At 51.8% G+C, this 20613-nt stretch overlaps 1 protein-coding gene across 9 annotated transcripts in view; it reads left to right on the top strand.

The window, feature by feature from the left end:
• RBFOX3 (RNA binding fox-1 homolog 3) overlaps positions 1-20613 on the top strand; it is a 435991-nt gene that overhangs the window by 223377 nt on the left and 192001 nt on the right. For all 9 annotated transcript variants that reach the window (XM_040244731.1, XM_040244733.1, XM_040244727.1 and 6 more), the window contains exon 3: positions 11979-12086. The gene's annotated coding sequence lies outside the window, so the exon portion shown is untranslated. The remainder of the gene's footprint in view (positions 1-11978; positions 12087-20613) is intronic.

The raw sequence follows: 20613 nt of genomic DNA, 5'->3' as shown, positions 1-20613 counted from the left end.
ACCCGCATGCTTAGATGGTGTGGCAGGCAGAAGGATGCTGCGGAGGGGCCAGCTATTGTCACTGCAGCAGGCGGCATCCCCCTTTCCCCCCGTGCGGGGCTCAGCAAGAAGTGGGCTTCCTCTCTGCAGCTCCCACAGAGGCACTTGAGTGATTCCATTCCTTCTAGAAGTGGGCACGTGAAGATTTGCAGATAGCCTAGAAATGCAAGATCCTGAGTTCTCATCCTGCCCCACCAGCCTGACAGCACAAGGTCCAAACAATTGGTCTCCTTTTACCGTGGGCATCTGTGCACTAATGAAGCCTGGCTTGGGCTCATGTTGGTGGATCGCTCCACGCACCACCGGCCATGGGCAGAACACGCCACTCTCACCAGCTCTCAGCAAGCAGTCATCTCCGGACGGGGCGGAAGAGCGCTGAGTTGTGGCACTGCCTCCTCTGCAATCCTGGCAGCACTGAGAGCAAGAAGACAATGAGGTGTGAGCGCCCGGGACAGGGAGGCTTGGAGTGGGGGCCCAGGTGGGCAGGCAGGTGCAGCCTCAGGGCACCAGTGTCTGTTGGTGGCCTTGCAGCCGCCAGTGCAGCATCTTTTCTTGGCTAAATGCACTGCCCTCACTACCACCCAACATGCTGGACTAGGAAAGGGGCTTAAAACCTCAATTCCTGATACAGTTGACACCTAGTAACCAGTTTCCATTCTCCATCCCAGGGCAGGCTTCTCTGGGGTCTACAGGGATGGTGGGAGAGGGATTGTCCCTTGTCTGTGCTGCAGCAATGACTTAACACCAGTAGTAAGAGATGAGGGCTCCTGGGACCAACTCTCCATGCCCCTGGAGCCTCTGTGAGAAGTCCTGGCCCAGTGTTTCTCTTACCAAGACCTGGATATCATGGACAACAACAGCAGATCTTATATCATTACACACCAGTTCTGTGTCTTTCACACACTTTCTTTCCAATCCCAATGACAATGGGATCAGAATGATAGGAGTCCCTGTTTGGCACCTACAGCACTGTGGTTTAGGGTGCCTGACAGCTTTGCCCAACCTCCACATCCATTGTATTTCTTACTTTCAAACTAATGGCTGTGACGAGTAAGCATGGGGCTGATTGTCCACACCCCGTGCCAGCCAATCTCATATCCTTCCCTGAGTGCTTTGCAATTGCTAGAGCTGGGAAGCGGTCTTCCGGGCACAGGACTTTGGAATCACAGCACTGTGCGTTAACTTACGAAGCATCCCAGACCCCCTCTGTGGACCCAAAGACAATCCTGGGTATTCTCACCCCAGATGTGTGGTGTAGTTGGGGCTCCACAGGTGCAGCTGGGGCTTTGAGACCGGTGAACCTGCTTAGGAATGTTCGTCTTGGTGACTGGCTATCTGGGCTCCTTCCCTTTCCATCCCAACCCTTTCCATCCCATCTCGTTCACCTGCTGTTGCCTTTGGACCCTACGTGACATGGATTTCGTCATTCCCAGGAAAACAAGTTTCATTTAGGAGCCAGGTCCTTAGCTCTTCCCTCCGCTCCACTGCCCCCGGTTGGGTCTGCTCCACATGGGGAAGCAAACTAACTTTTATTAAGAGCTTGCTAGGTGCCAGGCTCTGTGCTGGGAACTGTGCCTGGGCACACTGCCTGGGCCAACTCATTGAGTGGCTTGGCATGTTCTGCCAGCCCTTCAGCATTACAGTCTCGGTGGGACCCTAACCTGCTTGCCTTAGTTCCACGGCAGGCGCTCTGTAGAACCGCTCTCGCTCTCTTTCTTGTTTGGGGTGCCCTCTCCTCTCCCGCCCCCCCGTATTTATCACTCCTTCTGAGACACATCATGAATCCCACCCTTGACAGTGTATGCCCTAGTATCTCTCTACTTGCACCCACCTCTTTTTTCCTTACCCCAACATTGTTCTGTGTCAACTCTTGCATCTTTAAAGGTAGTAATAGACACGCATGCAGATTTAAGAGCAGGTCACAAAAGTGCGTGCTAGCTCCTGCATTAGAATGCAGATTCCTAAAGCCTTTTGGCATCCTCTAGTCTCCATTTCTCAGTCTCTCTGTGCCTGGTAAACACTCATCCCTGTTTTTCCTTCTCATCTCTGTCTCTCCCTCCCTCTCTCTGATGTGTCTTCTCTGTGAGTCCAGGGGCCACAATACATTTCTGATGAGAACTAATTCACCTGCTCTTCATGGAAAACTTAGACCTGGAGGTTTCTTTGTCATGCCTTAAAGTCGCTTTGTGTCCCAGCTCAGCTGAGTAGGTGTGTCGGGGCAGGTCCAGAGGAGACAGGGGCCCCGAGCTCAGTGGCCGTTGGCTCCCTGAGACTTGCTGCAACAGCAAGAGAGTGCCTTAGGGGGCCATGTGTTTGGTTTCCTTCCCTGGTGTTGCAGAGTTGGCATTTTATACAAGGAAGACACAGGTGGGTCCCCAGGGTCCCCGGATCTTTGTAGGTGGGGATCCACCTTTAGAAGATGACAGGGTCCCTCTGTGCCCTGAGCTCCAACTCCTCATCTGAGCACAATAGGTTTTAAGCCCAGCTGTCTTTTTCAGCCCATCTGAATCTGAAACACAAAGGCCATGAATCAAATTGATACCTGGCGTTTCATGGCGTGTGGGTACCGGCAGTGGTGGCGTGTGAAGGCTTCCTCTCCAGGGACCCCAGTGCACCTGTGGTAGCCTCCCCCAGTGCCTCCCATTACCTCTAGGACCTGAAGCTGCTGTAATGGAGGCTCCTGGCAGAACGTGCCAAACTGTCTGAATGTACCGAGAAGGTGGCTCCCCAGGAATCCATTTCCCGCTTACCTATTAGTGCCGGCGAGAGCCAGGCTGTGACACACAGAAGTAGGGCGGCTCCTCAGAGCCGTGCCTGCTGCAAACAGTAGCAATCCTGCTCCAGGATTTTAGGGGGAAAGACAGATATGCACAGAGCAGGCAGGCAAAGCTCACAGCTGTGAGGTGCAGCGTTTCTATGTTGAAGGTTCTATTGGCAACTCAGCGGCGGGCGGCAAGCAGCTGTTCTCCAAACGCACCCAGGGAAGGCGGTGGGGAGTGCTCTCAGGGCTCCTCGTGCAGGATCTGGGATACATCAGAGGAAGGATTTTCTCTGGCAGTGGGGTTGGTTTGCCAAGGGAGAGAGAGCATGAGGAACGCCTTACCAGGAAGCATTTTTAAATTGTACCAATTCTCTTGACGAGGACGGTCAAAGAGGGTCCCTGCCTCAAGGCAGGAGAATGACGGAACGAGCATCGTCAAGTCTGTTCTCCAAGCAGGAAGGTCTGGGGTCCTGCTGGACAGCCGGGGCACTAGGGGCCCTTAGTCTGCTGCTGGCCCTGGTGGTGGGCTGTCTGCAGAACCTTCTTGTCCTGGTTTTGGGGTCACAGTCAGCACCAAGAGGGACTCTGTGGGGAGTGATTCCCAGCCCTCTCCCCCCAGAGGCCACAGTCATAGCTGTCAGACAGCAAACCCACCACAGCCTTCTGGAAAGGTGTCCACATCTCAGGAGCCACAGGCCACCCACATGGTCCAGCACCACAGGACACACCAGCCAGCCCAGGTTGCCCCCGGCAGTAATTTGCCCAGGGCCCTCCAGTGAGCCGATCTTCAGCTTTGCACCCGGAAACCGGGCCGAGGCCTCCTGGGTAATGGCTGCTTGGGCCAGCCAGGGGGTTTGTACAGGGAGGTCACCGAGTATCTCCCAAGTGGCCAGCAAGAGCCTCCCTGCTCTCTCTCCCTCTCCCACCTCTCTCACTCCCAGCCTCTTACCTGTTTCGTCTCTTCCTTTCTTCTGAGGCCCACTGTCAAGCCCCCAGGTTCCCTCCTTTTTTGGGTGATGCAGGTCTGACTGCTCTTCCTTCCTGGCTCCAATATGTCAAAACTTCGTGGCATTAAAGAAACACGGGGAAAACCATCTGGGAAGTAGGTCATGTAAAAAAAAACAACAACCTGCCTATAATTAAACCAGCTCCTTGCAGGGGGCTGTCTCCGGAAGAGCCGAAATCCAGCAATCCAGCATCAGCTTCCTCCCCCCACCTCCCCACATCTTCCTTCCTTACAAAGAAAGTCTCAAGATGCAACACTAGGCACACAATTTTCCAACAAAACCCCATCAGGCAAATAATGAAAACATCACGATGTTGGTACTTTGACTGCCTCTTGACTGCACTATTGAGAAAGGAAGATGGGAGGTGTGGTGGTGCAGACTGTGGCAGCAAGAGCTGGAGGCATTGGCTGCGCTTTCCATGAAGCAGACCTCCCTGGCTCGTTTGGCCTTGCAGTTTCGTTTTCTGGATTTTAACATGTGACTGGTGGTGTCCTCTGGGTGAGAGTTTTGGATGATCCATGATGGTTCCCTCCTCTTCCTTGTGGCCTCCTCAAGCCCATGCTGTTTTTCTTCCTGGCCACTGGGTTAGCAAATAACACCTGAACCATCCCGATCTTTAGGTCCAGAATACTTTTATTTCACTCACGACAAAAATTAGTCCTTCCAAGAGCCCAGCTGACAACTCTCAGGAGCTTCTGTCTCTCATAAAACTTGCTGACAGCAGGCAGACACTTCACAGGAGGAAGATTTACTAACAATGTGCTGGAGGTTTTTCCAATCCATGAAGTGATTGTTTTCAAAGGAGGAGGTGGTGGAGGGGGGGAGTTATTTCTAGATACAACAAAGTGGTAAAGCTTAACTTTCATTCTCAGAAAAGTCATTATGAAACCAAGCGATTAAGACTTGGGAGTTAGTGTGCAGTGCGGTAACTGTCTTGCTGATGTAAAGGGCAAGACTTGTCAGTCACTTCCGATCTCTTTCCCTGCCAATAGAGTGGCCCAGATGGATGCCAAGAATGCCACCCAGGACTCACCTTGGCCTCATCAAAGACTGTGATTTTTTTAAATTAAAGATTGCAATTCTAACGACATAGCAAGGTTCTAAACAACGCACTCGTTATCCAGGAAGCAACTAGTTGATAAGGAGAAGCTGAGGGCTCAGGGACACCTTGCCAATTTGCAAACAATCTCAGGTCTATCTTTTCAACCCAAGAAGGCACAAATTTTGTCCCCTTTTTTGTTCCAACGGAGAGATCCTCTTTTCTAGAATGCCCTTCCACACACACCAGTGTCGCTTTCCATATTTGCTCCAACCTTGATTGCCAGTGGAGTTCTCTGGGTGGACCCAAACCACCAACCCTCTGAATGGAAGCCACGTGTGCTCACCGACACCCCTGTCCCGAGTGAGCTCCCCAGCAGGGGCCTCCCTGGATTGTAATGGCATCTTTGTTCCGAGTTTGGCGTGAGCTGAGCCAAGGCCTCAAATACGGTGCATTGACTTGACTGCAGAATCAATAGCAACTTCCTTATGGCCATTTTGTTTGGAGATAAACATCTAAAGTTTGATGTATTGGGTCTGGTTTTGTGGAAAGAGCGCAGACTTTGGAATGAGAATGATCTGGGTCTGCAGTTTCAGCCAGGCTGCATGCTGACCGTGCGGCCTTGGACAAGTGACAATCCTCGTGTCCCAGCCTCTTTGTCTGACTGATGGGGCAGCTGTTGAGGGGTGGGGAATGAGAAGAGGGCTCAGGAGCGAACAGAGGGGAAACACCAGGCAGGCAGTTTGCTCCTTGTGTTAGCTCCTTTCTTTTCTTTGAAGGGTGTGCCTGTGTGTGCATGCCTATGTGTATATGTACGTGAGTGTGTGTGTATGTTTGTGTATGTAGGCTGGGCTAGGGTTGCCAGGTAAAAATACAGGGCACCTGGTTAAATTCTAACTTCAGATAAACAATAAATAATTGATAGTATGAGTGTGTCCCAAATATTTATTGCATGATACATATACTCAAAAAAGCCAAACACATTATTTATTGTTTACCTGAAAGTTAAAATTTAACTAGTCATACAGTAATTTATGGAGAAGGAAATGGCAACTGACTCCAGTATCCTTGCCTGGAAAATCCGCGGACAGAGGAGCCTGTAGACCTATTGTCTGTAGCATCGCAGGAGTCTGACCGACTTAGTGACTTAGCTCCCCTCCGCCCCACCTCCAGTAATTTGACTTGCTAAATCTGCAACCCTAGCTGGGACAAGGTTTTTTACTCCAGTTGTAAAATGTGACTGACAGAAGCAGGCATGCAGGGGAGGCTCTGGTGGCCTTGGGGGAGGGGGCTGAGTGAGGAAGGGCATCAGGCTGCTTTGCCCAGCTCACCTAGCCCAGATTCCTCGAGTCTCTGTTTGGGCCTGGTGACTTCTTTTTCTTTTTTTGTTTTGGGGGTCCTTCAATTGCCTCAGGCAGAACTCTGAGCCATAGACAGTCTTGGCTGGGAGCAAGGGCAACAGTCAAAGTTTCAGCCCAGTGAGGTTGCCAGCCCTGCAACTCGGGGCTGACCCTGAGTTTACGCTGAATGTCCACTAATTACACTGAACAGTGTCCACTTGGACTGCTCTCCAGGCTCCATCTACCTGCTGACCCAGATGCGGGGCAGTGTTCTCTGGAACCTTATTTGTTTGTCTCGTGGGTGACATCTGATCTATCTGAAACAGGACCCAACAGAACTCAGAGCAGCTGCCAGACAGTGTGCCTGCCCCCCAGCTCCCCACACCTGAGTCCTCAGCAAAACCTTTCCACCTTCTCAGCCCCAAGATGCCCCTGCCCTCGCAGCTCTGTTCAGGCCCTCCACTCTCCACCTTCACTAAACCACTGCCTGCTTGTCTGTGCCCCGCTCTGGCAAATGACACCCCGATTCCGATTCTCCCAGCCAACTCAGTGGGTGCCATCACCTTGGCAGATTCTGGTGTTGGCAGCAGGGGGCACATAAGGTGCAAAGGGGAACTAATGGTAAATAAAGTAGCTTTCCTCCCCCGAAGACCCCTCCCAGCTCTGCCAGCTGACAGAGTGAATTGTTTTCAATCCAATCTCGGTTTTATTGAAGTTTCCTCCAGGGTTAGCTCAGGAGACTTCTCCCCCAGCCTCTTCCATGTGGCCTTATTTACCAGAATCCCCTCGACATGACATTTAAGCGTCTCCATTAACATTTCGTGCATCTTGCTCATGGCAGGCATGGGCCCTCCGAGACCTCTGGGGTGGCGGGCACGGCGGCAGCCCGCAGAAACGCCGGGCTTATTTTAATTGGCTCGAAACTGTGGCTGGTGACCACAGAGGGGTCCCTTTCCTTGAGTAATGACCTGGAATTTGATCACGCAGCTTTTATTAGCTTGTAACACAGAAAGTGGAACCATCTATAAGATCAGAGCCAGAGCCGGGGGCACGTCTGCCCACCGTGGCACACTCAAAGCCTATCCACGCTGGAGGACCTGAGCAAGTGTGCTTGCACAGCCCAGTGGATAAAGGATGGCAGCTCTCAGGGTAAATTGCCCTGGATGAATTTCTGCCTGTGGAGCAGACCTGCCAGAAAGCTCCCAGGACTCGGCCTCTCGTAATAGAACAGCCACCCTGCTGAACCCTCTTGTGTCACTCTGGGTTCCTTGTCTGCGTGCAGATCTTTGCTTACCAGGGAGTGAAGAAGCCCTCTGAGCAGTCGGGGTCTTGTGGTACTCGTCCTACTGTGGGGAAACTCTGCTCAGAGGACGGTTGCTGGGTCACCCAGGCTCTGTGTCCTCCCCTTGCATTTTAGGGGGGAGAAGAATGTGAGAACCCGAGATCTTGGAAACACAGATGGTCTAGACTCCAAAGCACCTGGAGACTGATCGTCCCCACACCCAGGACCCTCGTTTGGAATGCAACAGTTTCTGCTTAGGCTGGTGGTTTCTAAAGAAACTCTCAGTGGGCAGTAGAAGAGACAGTTCTAGACTAGTTTATTGTCCTTTAAGTGGAGAGAGAGCGGAAAGGGCAGATCTGATTCTTCTGAAGTCTCTGTCATGCATGTCATTCATCTGTTCATCCACCCAGGCCACGGATTTCTGCTGAGCCACTGAGGGTGTAAATCACTGTGCTACTGCTGAGTACATGTGTCATCCGGGTCTCTCACTTCCTCAAGGGGCTTCTAATCAAACCATGCTTATCTCAGAAAATTTTTGGAGACTTAACTACAGTTAAGGTAAAATATAATAAATATCTATGTTTCTCTACTGCAATTAACAATGATTAACATTTAGTTATAGTGTGTTTTTTTTTTTAAAAAAAAAAGGTTTAGAGATGGAGGACAAGTCCCCTCTGCACCCCTAGCCTCAACAGCCCCACCCGACACCCAGAGGCAGCTCTGAGCATCAACTTGGTGTCCATCATTTTGTCCCTTGAAAACACACTTGCGCACATATAACCATGAACAACAAACAGACCATAGTTCTCCCACTTCTTAAAGTGCACATACGTGACCTCTTTCTGCAACTTGCTTCTTTTGGCTTTGTATTTTTGCAGCTCCTCTGTGCATTTCTGATCCATTCCTTTGTTGTGGGGAAATCTGTCTTCGGAATCTACGGCTTTGTCTTTACCCACTCTGTCCTTGACGAGCGCTCTGGTTGTCCAGAACCAACAGCAATGGTACTGCTGTTGCGACAGATGCATGGTTCTCTGGGTTCATCTCCTCCGGCCCTGGAGATGATACCTGGTTGTGAGTGGCTGGTCTTAGAATGTTCCAGATCCTGCCCACAGCTCTCTAACTGTCTGGACCCGCCCATGCTCCACCAGCTGTCTCGTCTATCCTCACTGAGATTGCCAAGCTTGTCTACTTCTGTCCACATGAGAGCTGAGAAGTGGCGGCTTACTTCACTCTAAATCCCCTGATTCTTGCACACCTTTCCTCTGTTTGAAACTTCCCTGGTGGCTCAGACGGTAAAGCCTCTGCCTACAATGTGGGAGACCCAGGTTCAAACCCTGGGTCGGAAAGATCTCCTGGAGAAGGAAATAGAAACCCATTCCAGTACTCTTGCCTGGAAAATCCCATGGATGGAGGAACCCGGTAGGCTACAGTCCATAGGGTTGTAAAGAGTCGGACATGACTGAGCGACTTCACTTTTCCTCTGTTTACCAGCAGGCCTGGGACTCTCCCTACTCCTGGGGAACTGTGGTTTACTCCGTCCTCTACTCTCCCACTTGGGAAAGCAGTCTGTTCCCCGGAAAGATTTAGGGCAAGACCTGAAACGGTTCTACTTACTTTTAAAAAATTAAGAAAACCATTCACCAACATCTGGACTCCCTGTTAGACACCCAGTGTCTGCACCACACCTCAGGAGTGATCACGACCCCTGAGCTCCCTGGCCAAAATGCCAAGCAGCCTGTGTAGGGCCCTGACCCCTCCCTGCCCTCTAAGACTGTCTGTCTGCTGAGCCCTCAGGCCCTGCCAGTCTGGACCACAGACCCCGGGACCCTCAAAGCAATCCTGGGAGAGGGATGGAGATACAGGGAAGGGTGAACAGAGGTCTGGAGATGTTTGCCTTTGGGCACTGGGTGGCTTCCAGAGGAGGTGGGAGAATTGGCAGGGGTGTCTCCTGGTCCAGGGGCCGTATGGTAGTCTCAAGCCTCCTGCTCTTCTCTGGGAGAGACGATGAAGCCACAGGGGCCCCCAGGGGTCACCGATGGAAGCAGTCTCTCGGCAAGTGAAGCAAATAGCCAATCTCAGGCCTGGCCTTGGCACTTTCTCTGCAGGAAGAGACTGGATGTCATGCCCTCCCTCTCTGCCCTGAAGGTGCCACCGGACATTTTCCATTTCCCCGTCAGCCCCTCTCTCCTCCCCCCACTTATCTACCTGCCTGGGGCTCTCTGCCCGTTCCACCCCCAGACAGCCCAGCTCTGGCCTGAGTCTCTGGGGCTCTGTCCTAGGGATTTGGGTGATCTGGGGTAGGAAGCGGTGAGGTAAACAGGAGCAGGGTGGGGTGGCTAAAGAAACAAGTGGGTGATGTGTGGACCCCAGGGCACTGGACCCACTAACGCTTCGTCCTGGCACTCGTGCTTGGAAGGCACACAGGGGCCCCTGTCCCCTCTCTGGCACTTTCCTAAACTAGCCCCTGTGGTGTGGCCCTACCTGTCCTACCTCCTTCAGTGATCCTGCTTGGGGCAGGCAGGGTCAGGGCTGTGCAAGGGGCAGCTATTAAAGAGTCCACGTAGCAGGTGGGGAAACCAAGTCTCCCAGAGGCCACTGTAGCAAGAGTGAGGACAGTGTGGCCATCACGAGCCAGGCTCCATGTTCCCTGGGCCTCCAATCTGCACCTTGGCGGGGGGCGAGGGGGTGTTCGAGGGCTCTGTGCCTCAGTTTCCCTCTAGGATCTCTGGAGGGGTTCATGCGTTACAGCAGGAAGAAGGCTCCGAGAGTGTTTATGATCAGAGACACAGCCTTGCCTAGTCTCTGTCCTGAACTCCTGCCCTCTCTCCCCTTCCTGGGGAGGCAGGAGTGGCCACTGACCTCTCCCCCAGTCCTCTCCTGTGTTTGCTCGAGAATGACCCGGCAGCAGCAGCAACACGGTTTATTAAGCCAACACAATCTTTTAAGTACGTGAGCCCCAGAGACCCCTGAGGTCTGCATATGCTTGGAGGAGCTTGCAGGTCCGAGACTTGCAGGCTGCTTGGGACTGGGGGGTCAGGGGTGTCCCCATCCCAGGAAAGGTCCTGTCACCCTCCGTGTCCTTGCCCAGCCTTGAGTCAGGACGCAACTTGCTGCCCCTTGTTCTCTGTATTACAGTCTTTTAAAAAATCTGCTCTTTTCTCAGTCTCCTTTCTCCCATCCTTTCCTGCCCCCCTTCTTTGTCTCTTGGAACTTTTCCTGGTGTGCCTAATTCCTGGGGGCTGCAGCGGCCTCCGTCGCTGCACACACTCAACCCTGAGAATCGATTCCAAAAGCGATTAGTTACAGTACAGTAGCGCTGCTAACTGTGGCATTTTGCTTTGCAGTTATTGATACATCATCAGAATTGAGAAGCCATTGGCAGGCAGGGGAAGAAGGGGCAGCTGGGTGGGGGCACAGGGGAGGGTGGCGTGGGGACGACTGTCCTGCAAATGCAGGGAGCCTGGCTCTGACGGCAGGGTGGGTTTTGAGGCCCTGATAGAAGCGGGGGCTGGGCGTCACATCGGAGACTCTGGAAGGCCAGGTCATTCCTGGCTCATTCTCAAGCAGATGACTAGGTCCTCACTGCCTCCTCCTCCCTCCTGCTTTAATACCATTGCTGGGGCACAGCTCCTTCCCTGGGAGTGGGGACTGTGTGCTGGCGGAGCAGGGGGTGGGACAGTGGCATTTCTGGTGCTGTTAGTGGATAGGGTCGATCTCTTGGGGTGCATGCAAGCTAGAGGCCCGAAGCAGACAGGGTTCTCCAGAGAAATGGAATCAATACTATCTATGCATCTGTGTGGGTATCTACCTACACATGATGTGTGTATCTATCTACAGCTAGGCAAAGATACATCTCGTAGCCATAGAAAGAGGGTAGATCTCATGTAGAGATAGAAAGGAAGAAAGATGGAAGAAAGGAAGGAAGGAAAGAAAGAAAGGAAGGAAGGAAGAAGGTTTGTTTTAAGCCACTGGCTTCCGTGGCTGGTTTGGTGAGCCCCACAGGTTTTGATGAGAGAAGCTCAATGTTTACATAAACTGCAAGGTCAGCCCCAGGCAGAGCCCCTGGTCAACCCCACGCCCCTGGAATCTAAGCTGGTGCTGGGGAACCGCAGTGGTAATGGGGTGATGCTAATGATTTACCCCTCAACCTGGCTCTGTTGACCTGAGTGAAGAGTTGGGGCCCGAGTTGGGAATGGGTGACACGGACCCTCCCACGATCAGTCTGGCCACGGTCAGCTGGACCCCTGGCGTTCTGGGGACCGGTCCGAGTCTCACTGCAGGGGAGCAGAGCTGGGAGCGGCTGCCGTTGTGAAGGGGTAAGCAGGGACGCCTCATTATAACTCCCCCCAGCCTAATGTTTTCCAGTCGCAGTGTTCAAAGGATGCGGTTCCCATGACACTCTGTCCTGTGATATTTTTAATCAAGAGCGCGGGAGAGCGTGTGTCTGATGCACTCCAGATAGTCAGAGATGGAAATGGTTTTGTTCTTGTGTTTTCTCTTTTCAACCCAGCGCTAAGTCAGAGCTGCCTGAGGAAGACTCCACACGCGTTTCCCTCGAGCTGGTCTGCAGGTCCCTCCAGCTGGGACCCTGTCCTAGGAGCTGCCCATCTGCAAACAGGTACGTGCCCCCTTCCGGCACACATTCTGCTCCACCCAATCTGTTCCTCAGACCCAGGGCATCTCAGAGGCCCAGGGGTGGGGCTGGGCGGGGGGACGGGGCACAGCAGTGTCGCAGTGTGGCCTGGAGGGGTATCGGTCGGGGAGCCGTGGTCACTAGAGAGGAGGGTCCACACTGTCCCCACCACTTGGCTCCTGGACCCCTCTACGTCTTTCACCTGCCCTCACCCTGAAATGCAAATCAGCGCATGTATGATAGATAATTAATAGACTGATCAGCCAGCAAGGGAGGTAAGTAGATAAATAATTTTAATGATCCTTGGGTTGCCCATAAATTCCCTCACTGCCTTTTTCATTAAACTCTGTGTTTACAGGCGTCATTTATACTGCATGTCATTTTGCCGACCCCTCCCCCACTCCCCCAGCAGCTCCCACCAGGTCTGACCTGGGGTGGACGTGTGGGTGATGGCAGGTCCTTTCTCAGCAGGGCCTGGTCTGACTCAGGTGGCGGCGGGGAGCGGGGCTGCGTGGCCACAGGCAGACCGTGCTCAGCACCCCGATGTGGCCGCAGCCTATATTTAGGCAGCTCAGGAACCTTCATTATGCTTGGCACCTGTGCTGTGGGTCTGAGCTCATTGTCCTCCCCAGGGACAGCTTTGGCCTATTAATAGCCTTGGCTGAGGTTTCCTCATTGCTCCGAAGGGCCAGGAGAGAAAGTGGGTTAATAAATATAAAAGAAAACTCTCTCAAGAAGGCCTGGGGCCAAACTCTCCCAGACTCTCCGGGAGCCTGGCTGCCGAACCTGGACAGGGCGTGAGGCTCCCTTCACCCTGGTCTCCTCCACCGCAGAGGCCCAGGGCCTGGGCTGGCGGGTCTGGGGACCAATGTGGAGAAGTACTCCCAGGTTTCCATGGAGCTGGAATGGAGGAGGCCCTGGTGGGCAAGGCCACCACCCTGTGGGGCGCAAGAGGGACTTGGGTGTGGCCTCTGCGCCCCTGGGAGGAGGCCAAGGGAGAGGACATCCTGGGCTTTCCTGCCTCCCCTCCTCCCCAGCATTTTGCTCCTGACCTTCTATGCCTACTCATCTGTGTGTAGAAGAGAGACCCTCAGGATGGTCACTGGGCAAGATGCCTCCTCTTGACCTTGTCTTCCACTCCTGGGGTCCAAAGCAAGAACAGTTCAGACTGAGTTAGAAACACCTGTAGAGAGAGAAAGGATGCCCGGGGAACAGAGTGGGGAGGACCCAGGGAAGCTCTCCAAGGACAGGCGTCCCCAGGGTCTGCTCTCAGCTGAAATTCAAGAGCATCAGGGGCATGCTGGCCTCAGCATTCTGGGCTGGGGATTATCAGCTAACACTGCTGAGGCCTGGGGCTGGGGACGGGTTAGTCCCTGCCTTGTTTATTCTCAATATGGTGCCATGGGAGACGTTCTTAGACTTTGTCCTCCTTCAGGTCAGGGGACAGGGTTCAGGGAGGTCACGGCCGCCAGCTTCTTTATGGCATGGGTGTGTGGCCACAACAGCCCGCTGCCTCGGGAAGCTTTGGGCCCTGTCGTTTGACTCCTTCTGGGTTTCACCAGTTGGTGAGTGTTTAACCCGTGGGTGTTGCTGCTTCTGTGCAGCGGAAGCGCCCAGCCCTATGCTGGCATCTACAGCAGGCCTCCCGATGATCAGCTGGCCCTTCTCCTTGGGTGGCGGTGTTCGCCCAAGGCGAAGAGGGAATTTGGACTGAGCAAGCGGAAAGCCTTTTGAAGTTTCACTCAGTGGAATTAAAGTCTGAAAAACGGCCCAGCGGAGGCTCCCCGCCCTCTCAGGAGTTTGTCTAGCTCAGAGCTGTCCCACCTCTGGTGCTGTTTGCCCAGCCCACACAGCCCAAGTGGGAGGGAGGGGGGCCAGGAAGAAGCAGAAAGGGCTGACAGGCGTCTTTTCCAAACGCTTCCTCCCTCTGGCAGTTCAGGGGCCTTCTGGAGGAGTGGCCACCCAGCCTGTTTCGATTATGTTCTGTCCAGAACCACCAGACAAGGGCACAGGCCTTCCACTAGTAGACAGAGGTGCCGGGAGAGCTCGTCTTTCTGCAACTGGAGAGCATCCCTCTTGGGGTCGCTCTGCACCTCCTTGGCCTTTCTGATTGCTTCACGGCATTTTTTATAGTCTCTCATCTGTTTCTGTTTGGGGGTCACCAAACTGCTGGTCCCCCGTGATGGACATCACATCATGGCTGGGCCAGGCCTCCTTGTCACCATCCCGAGCTCTGCAGCCCACAATGCCTAGTCAAGGGACATCCAGGGCTCTGTGAGAAGGAGCCTGGTGAGGATAGGGCCTCTCCTCCTCTCCTGACAGGCCAGTTCAGAACATCGCACCGATAAGTCTCGTGACTCTGCAGTGGTGACATTTGCTGCAATGGTTGAGCCTCACCCAGCCCCATGGGAACTGTCCCCCCTTCCCCACTGTGCATGAGGACCTCGCAGGGCTAGGAAGTGAGGGGCTGCCACAGGGACTCGTGTCTTCCGGGTCTTCTGATCCCTCGATCAACATGTGCCAGGCGGAAGCAGTTTGTCCATGAACTGTCTTGGAAGGCAAACATGCCTGCCTGGCTGTGGGCGTCTTGGCCCCAAACTTGTCTCCTCCAGCAGGGGGTTGTACAGGACAGAGTGGCGTCCCAGGGGTAGGAGCCCCAGGGTGTAAGGAGCTGAGTGAGGACGTTGTCACTGGAGTTTGCTGTGTCCTTGGCTTGGAGTCAACTCTGGAGGCCTTTCATGGGGTTGAGCTGTGACATTGGGGTGTGTGTGTGTGTGTGTGTGTGTGTGTGTGTGTGTGGTAGACACACTCCATGCTGGCGAGGATTTTTTTTCTCAAAATTCTATTCCTAATCCTGGAATATGAAGGAAGTAGAAATAGGGCATTGCTGTGGTCCAATTGCTGTGAAAGAAGAATGTCATGCACGTTGTATCTTGACACCCACAGAGCATCATAGAATGTCTGAGCGGTGGGGGAGAGCCGGGGAGCTTCTTGTCCATCTCCCTCCTTTTATGACCAAGAGGGAGACTGGTCTCTGAAAGGCCGCTGACTTACACCAGGACCCTCAGCCACGTGCAGAGACAGCTCTCTTGTATCCCGCTCAGGACCTTTGAGGGATGGCATCACTGTTGCACTGAATAAAAGTACTGCCTTCAGTGACTAGCAATCCTGTGCCCCTGGTCCTCCCACTACGGCCAGAAGGGCGGAGGTGTGAATTAATCTCACAGAGGTCCGTGTGCTCCTAGAGATGCGTGGTCTGAGTGTGCTTTATCTGCCTTGTTTTCGGGAACTTGTGTATGGATGTGAGAGTTGGATCATAAAGAAAGCTGAGCGCTGAAGAATTGATGCTTTTGACCTGTGGTGGTGGAGAACACTCTTGAGAGTCCCTTGGACTGCAAGGTCCAACCAATCCATCCTAAAGGAAATCGGTCCTGAATATTCATTGGAAGGATTGATGCTGAAGCTGAAACTCCAATACTTTGGCCACCTGACCCAAAGAACTGACTCATTGGGAAAGACCCTGATGCTGGGAAAGACTGAAGGCAGGAGGAGAAGGGGACGACAGAGGATGAGGTGGTTGGATGGCATCACCGACTCAATGGACATGAGTTTGAGTAAACTTCAGGAGTTGGTAATGGACAGGGAAGCCTGGCATGCTGCAGTCCATGGGGTCGCATAGTGTTGGACATGACTGAGTGACTGAACTGAGCCCCTGGGTCATGGGGCAGTGGGCCTGGTAGAGAGGGGTGAGGAGGGGGGCAGGTTTGACGATTGATCAAAAACCAAACTGCCGGAGCAGCGCCTCCTGCCCTGATGGTGCCTCAGGCCCCCAGGGTGGGGAGAGAGTGGCCATGTTGGGCCGACACCTGGTCACCCAGCCAGGGAGCTTCTTCAGTGTCTGAGGAATGAGTGTGGGATCTGTCAAGAGAAGCGGTGTGAGGCAGGAGCCAAATGAGAATGAAGGATCTGGTTCTCCCACAGACATGAGTGGGTGTGAGTACATCTCACTCTGAGAATATGACTCTGGCTTTCAGGGTGACCTTGTGGCTGCAGCCCACGAGCCACCAACACCCTGGAAGATGCTCAGAGCCAAGAGTGAATGCCCTCTGCTTGTCTCCCAGAAGCCCTTTCACCTTCCTCCCCTGGGGCTGCTGCTGCTGCTAAGTCGCTTCTGGCAGGGTCTAAAGACCTTCAATGGGATCCCTTTTTTCTGCCTCACTTTTCAAATTAAAACAATCTCTTAGTACCTTTTCATTATTACATAAGTGACAGATGATCACTGTAGAAAATGCAGACAGGAAAAATGAAGGATGAGCACACACCCATAATCTGACTATCAGAAGCAACAGCTGTTTACACCTCAGTGTCTTGTCATCTTCCAGAGTTTTCTACATGTAACAGTTTGCCAATATATTTCACCCATAGGTGTTGTTTTGTAACTTGGGGTTTTGTTGTTGCTTAACAGTATTTTCAGGAACTTATTTCTAGGCAGATATTTACCTTGTTTTTAATGATTGACTATTATTTCACTGCATAGAAGTACCATAATTTTCTTAACCCGTCCCCTCTGGTAGGTTTGCGTGCGTGCATGCTAAGTTGCTTCAGTCGTGTCTGATAGTTTGCAACCCTATGGACTGCAGCCCACCAGGCTCCTCCGTCCGTGATTCTCCAGGCAAAAATACTGGAGTGGATTGCCATGCCCTCCTCCAGGGGATCTTCCACACCCAGGGATCGAACCTGCATTTCTTACATCTCCTGCTTTGGCAGGCAGGTTCTTTACCACTAGCGTCACATAGGAAGCCCCTCAGATAGATTTATAAAGACTAAAACAGGCACTAACCACTGATCCTATTTCCAAAACACTGCAAAATGTTTTAAGAAAGCAGAAGACTAATTTTCCAAACAAGAATTAGGAGATGATCGTTCACATTATCAAGACCTCTGCAAATATACCCTCCAAAGACCGTCTTTGAGAAATGGGCTTCCCTAGGGTCACTGCAGTTACAACATATCAACTCCCAATTCACACCTGCCTGCACAGAGGGTAATGGGTCTGGATCCCCATCCATGTCCCTTCTTTCGTGGATGTCCTTCCCAGGTCCACAGAATGTGTGTGCAGGCGTGTCCACACACTAGCCGTGCACATGAATGCATACACATGACACACGTATTTACACACGTACACATACACGTGTGCCCTCACACATGTGTACACTCATGCACATGGACCCATGCACATACACACGGCATCTGGCAGCTTTATCCCATTGTCAGCTGAAAGGTGATGTTAATTCAGTTCATTTTTAATCACATCTATTTATCAGGTGGTCTGCGCCCAGCAACCATTACTAGGAATAAACTATCATTTCTCTCTAAAAGATAAAGGAAAGTGGATATTGATGAGGTGAGTCTCATCAGTGCTCCCAGCCCATGTGACTTATTATTTAATGAGACAGATAAGCCTCCAAAGAGAAACTGTTTAGGGACTTTTAATAAAACCAGGTTTGAAAACCCCAAATCCCCAGCCTGCGGGCTAGTGTCCACAAGCTTAGCATGGGGCGGGGGCAGGTCCCATGGTGGTGTCACCATCCATGAAGTGATGCTATAAGCTGCCCTAAGAGCATCTTTGCCGTGACAAGTCTAGCTATAGATACCCACCCTCCACCCAGGCCTACAGCTTGCTCCAGACCATTCAGAGGAGGGCAAGGCCAGGCCATGCGAGAATGGTGCCCACAGGGAGCATTGTGTGTTTATTCATATACCAAATGAACCACCATAAACAGATTTCTGGTATATTTGTATTCAATTTCAGAATATATATATATATATAATATATGGATTGTTGTTTAGTCACTGAGTCGTATCTGACTCTATTATGACCTCATGGACTGTAGCCTGCCAGGCTCCTCTGTCCATGGGATTTCCCAGGCAAAAATACTGGAGTAGGTAGCCATTTCCTTCTCCAGGGGATCTTCCCAGCCCCGGGATTGAAACCCACAGATTCTTACCACTGAGCTACCTGGGAAGCCCAAAATATATGGATACAGATGTATACTATATATGCATTTCTAAAGAGTATATTGGATTGAAATTCACACAACATAAAATTAACCATCTTAAAAATGGAACAATCTGTATACCTCAGTTTCTTGTCTTTAAAATGGGTTAATAACATCTTTCCTGAAGGACTGTTGACAGGATGAAAGTGGTACTTACTGTTTATGATGAAACCAGGACAGTGCCTAGTCCATGGTGAGAGTCCAGTGGATGTACAAATATTTTTAAATTTTATTTTTTAATTGCTGTGAAATACGCAGGGCAAGATGACCATTTCAACCACTTTTATGTGAGCAGTTCAGGGGCACTAAGCACATTCTCATTCTTGTGCGACCATCGTCACCATCCACCTCCAGAACTTTCTCATCTCTCACAACTGAAACGCTGTTCCTGTTAAATACCAACTCGGATTCCCCTGACCCTGGCACCCGCCATCCTACTTTTGCCTCTGTCAATTTGATCGTTCTCAGTTCAGTTCAGTTCAGTCGCCCAGTCGTGTCCGACTCTTTGCGACCCTGTGAATTGCAGCATGCCAGGCCTCCCTGATCATCACCATTTCCCGGAGTTCACTCAGGCTCACGTCCATCGAGTCAGTGATGCCATCTAGCCATCTCATCCTCTGTCGTCCCCTTTTCCTCCGGCCCCCAATCCCTCCCAGCATCAGAGTCTTTTCCAACGAGTCAGCTCTTTGCATGAGGTGGCCAAAGGACTGGGGTTTCAGCTTTAGCATCATTCCTTCCAAAGAACACCCAGGGCTGATCTCCTTTAGAATGGACTGGTTGGATCTCCTTGCAGTCCAAGGGACTCTCAAGAGTCTTCTCCAACACCACAGTTCAAAAGCATCAATTCTTCAGTACTTAGCCTTCTTCACAGTCCAATTCTCACATCCATACATGACCACTGGAAAAACCATAGCCTTGACTAGACGTACCTTTGTTGGCAAAGTAATGTCTCTGCTTTCCAACATGCTATCTAGGTTGGTCATAACTTTCCTTCCAAGAAGTAAGCGTCTTTTAATTTCATGGCTGCAGTCACCATCTGCAGTGATTTTGGAGCCCAAAAAGATAAAGTCTGACACTGTTTCCACTGTTTCTCCATCTATTTGCCATGAAGTGATGGGACCAAATGCTATGATCTTTGTCTTCTGAATGTTCTAGGGACCTCATATATGTGGAATCATACCTTATCTGACCTTTTGTGTCTGGCTTCCTTCATTGAGCATAATGTACTCAAGGTTCAACCATGTTGTAGCATTGCCAGAATTTCCTTCCTTTGTGAGACTAAGATTCCACAGTGTTTATCCACACCATATTCACCCATTCATCCACCTATGGACACTGGCGTTCCCACGTCGTGGCCGTTGTGACCCCTGCTGCTCTGTGCATTTCTATTCCTCTGTCCTGGGGTGAGGAAAACTAAATTGACTTGGAAACTCACTTTCCAATGACGCTCTCCTCTCCCCACCCTTCCCACACATAAAGACACACACACACATACATACCCATGAAATCAGTCTGCAGAAGTCAGGCCTTTAGAAGGCGGGCTGAAGCCTTCCTGGGGAACACATGTTTGGGCATCTTTGAGGCTTTAGGTCTTGAAAAGAATGTACCCAAAGGAGACAGTTCCCCACGCCACCCCCACACCACGGCTGCTTTGTACGAGCCTTATGCAAAGGCTCAGGGCCATGTCACCCTGAGATATTGTCTTCTATTAACTGCTTGCTCAGATAGGTGCCAAGTCCAGGTACAGCCCAGATGGACGACTTGAGGGCCAGAGGGACCAAAGTGATGGCAAAGCTTAGAGCACACCCATGGGTCCTGACATAAGGGGAACTGGATCTTGGGGCTGGGACCCAGAGCGCTCCGGTGGGGTTCTCCCAGGTCCACCCTGGGGGAAGAGTGTCTTCCAGCTGGAGTCCACTGGTCGGGGTGTGTGTTCAGACCGCTGATGGGCAGGGTCTGGGAAGGGGTGGTCTGGCGACCACAGGATTTCAGGAGCTGATGGTGAGCAAGAAAAGCACCTGTTTCCCTAAAGTAACTGCAGGAAGTAGTTTCATCCCAAACACATCTGAGTCTTCTCTTTAGGATTTTGTCTATAAATGTAGCCAGATAAGTTGCAACCTTCTGAAATGCCAGTTCTTTCCCTCCTAAGGCCCATTCATCTTCTCTGGAAACAAAAACCAATGTCACTTCCCCCTCAAATCACCAGGGTCTCTGGCTTTGAGTCATAGGAGGCTCCTGGTATTTCCCTCAGACCCTAAAAACATTGGTTTGGGGACTAAAACCCCTTGAGAGGTCAATCACCACAGGCAAAAGAGTAGTAATAACATAACTACAATAAAGATACATGCTTTATCTGAAGTGCTTTCTCTCCACCGATCCAGGCAGAGTTCCCACTGTCCTGCTTTCTCATCCATAAATGACTCTGTTTGGTAGATTTTTCTGTATCTATGTCT

This window comes from Oryx dammah, unplaced genomic scaffold, assembly GCF_014754425.2.
Source record: "Oryx dammah isolate SB20612 unplaced genomic scaffold, SCBI_Odam_1.1 HiC_scaffold_8, whole genome shotgun sequence".
NCBI lineage: Eukaryota > Metazoa > Chordata > Mammalia > Artiodactyla > Bovidae > Oryx > Oryx dammah.
The sequence above is the reverse complement of the archived record's forward strand: the minus strand, read 5'-3'. Positions and strand labels throughout refer to the sequence as shown.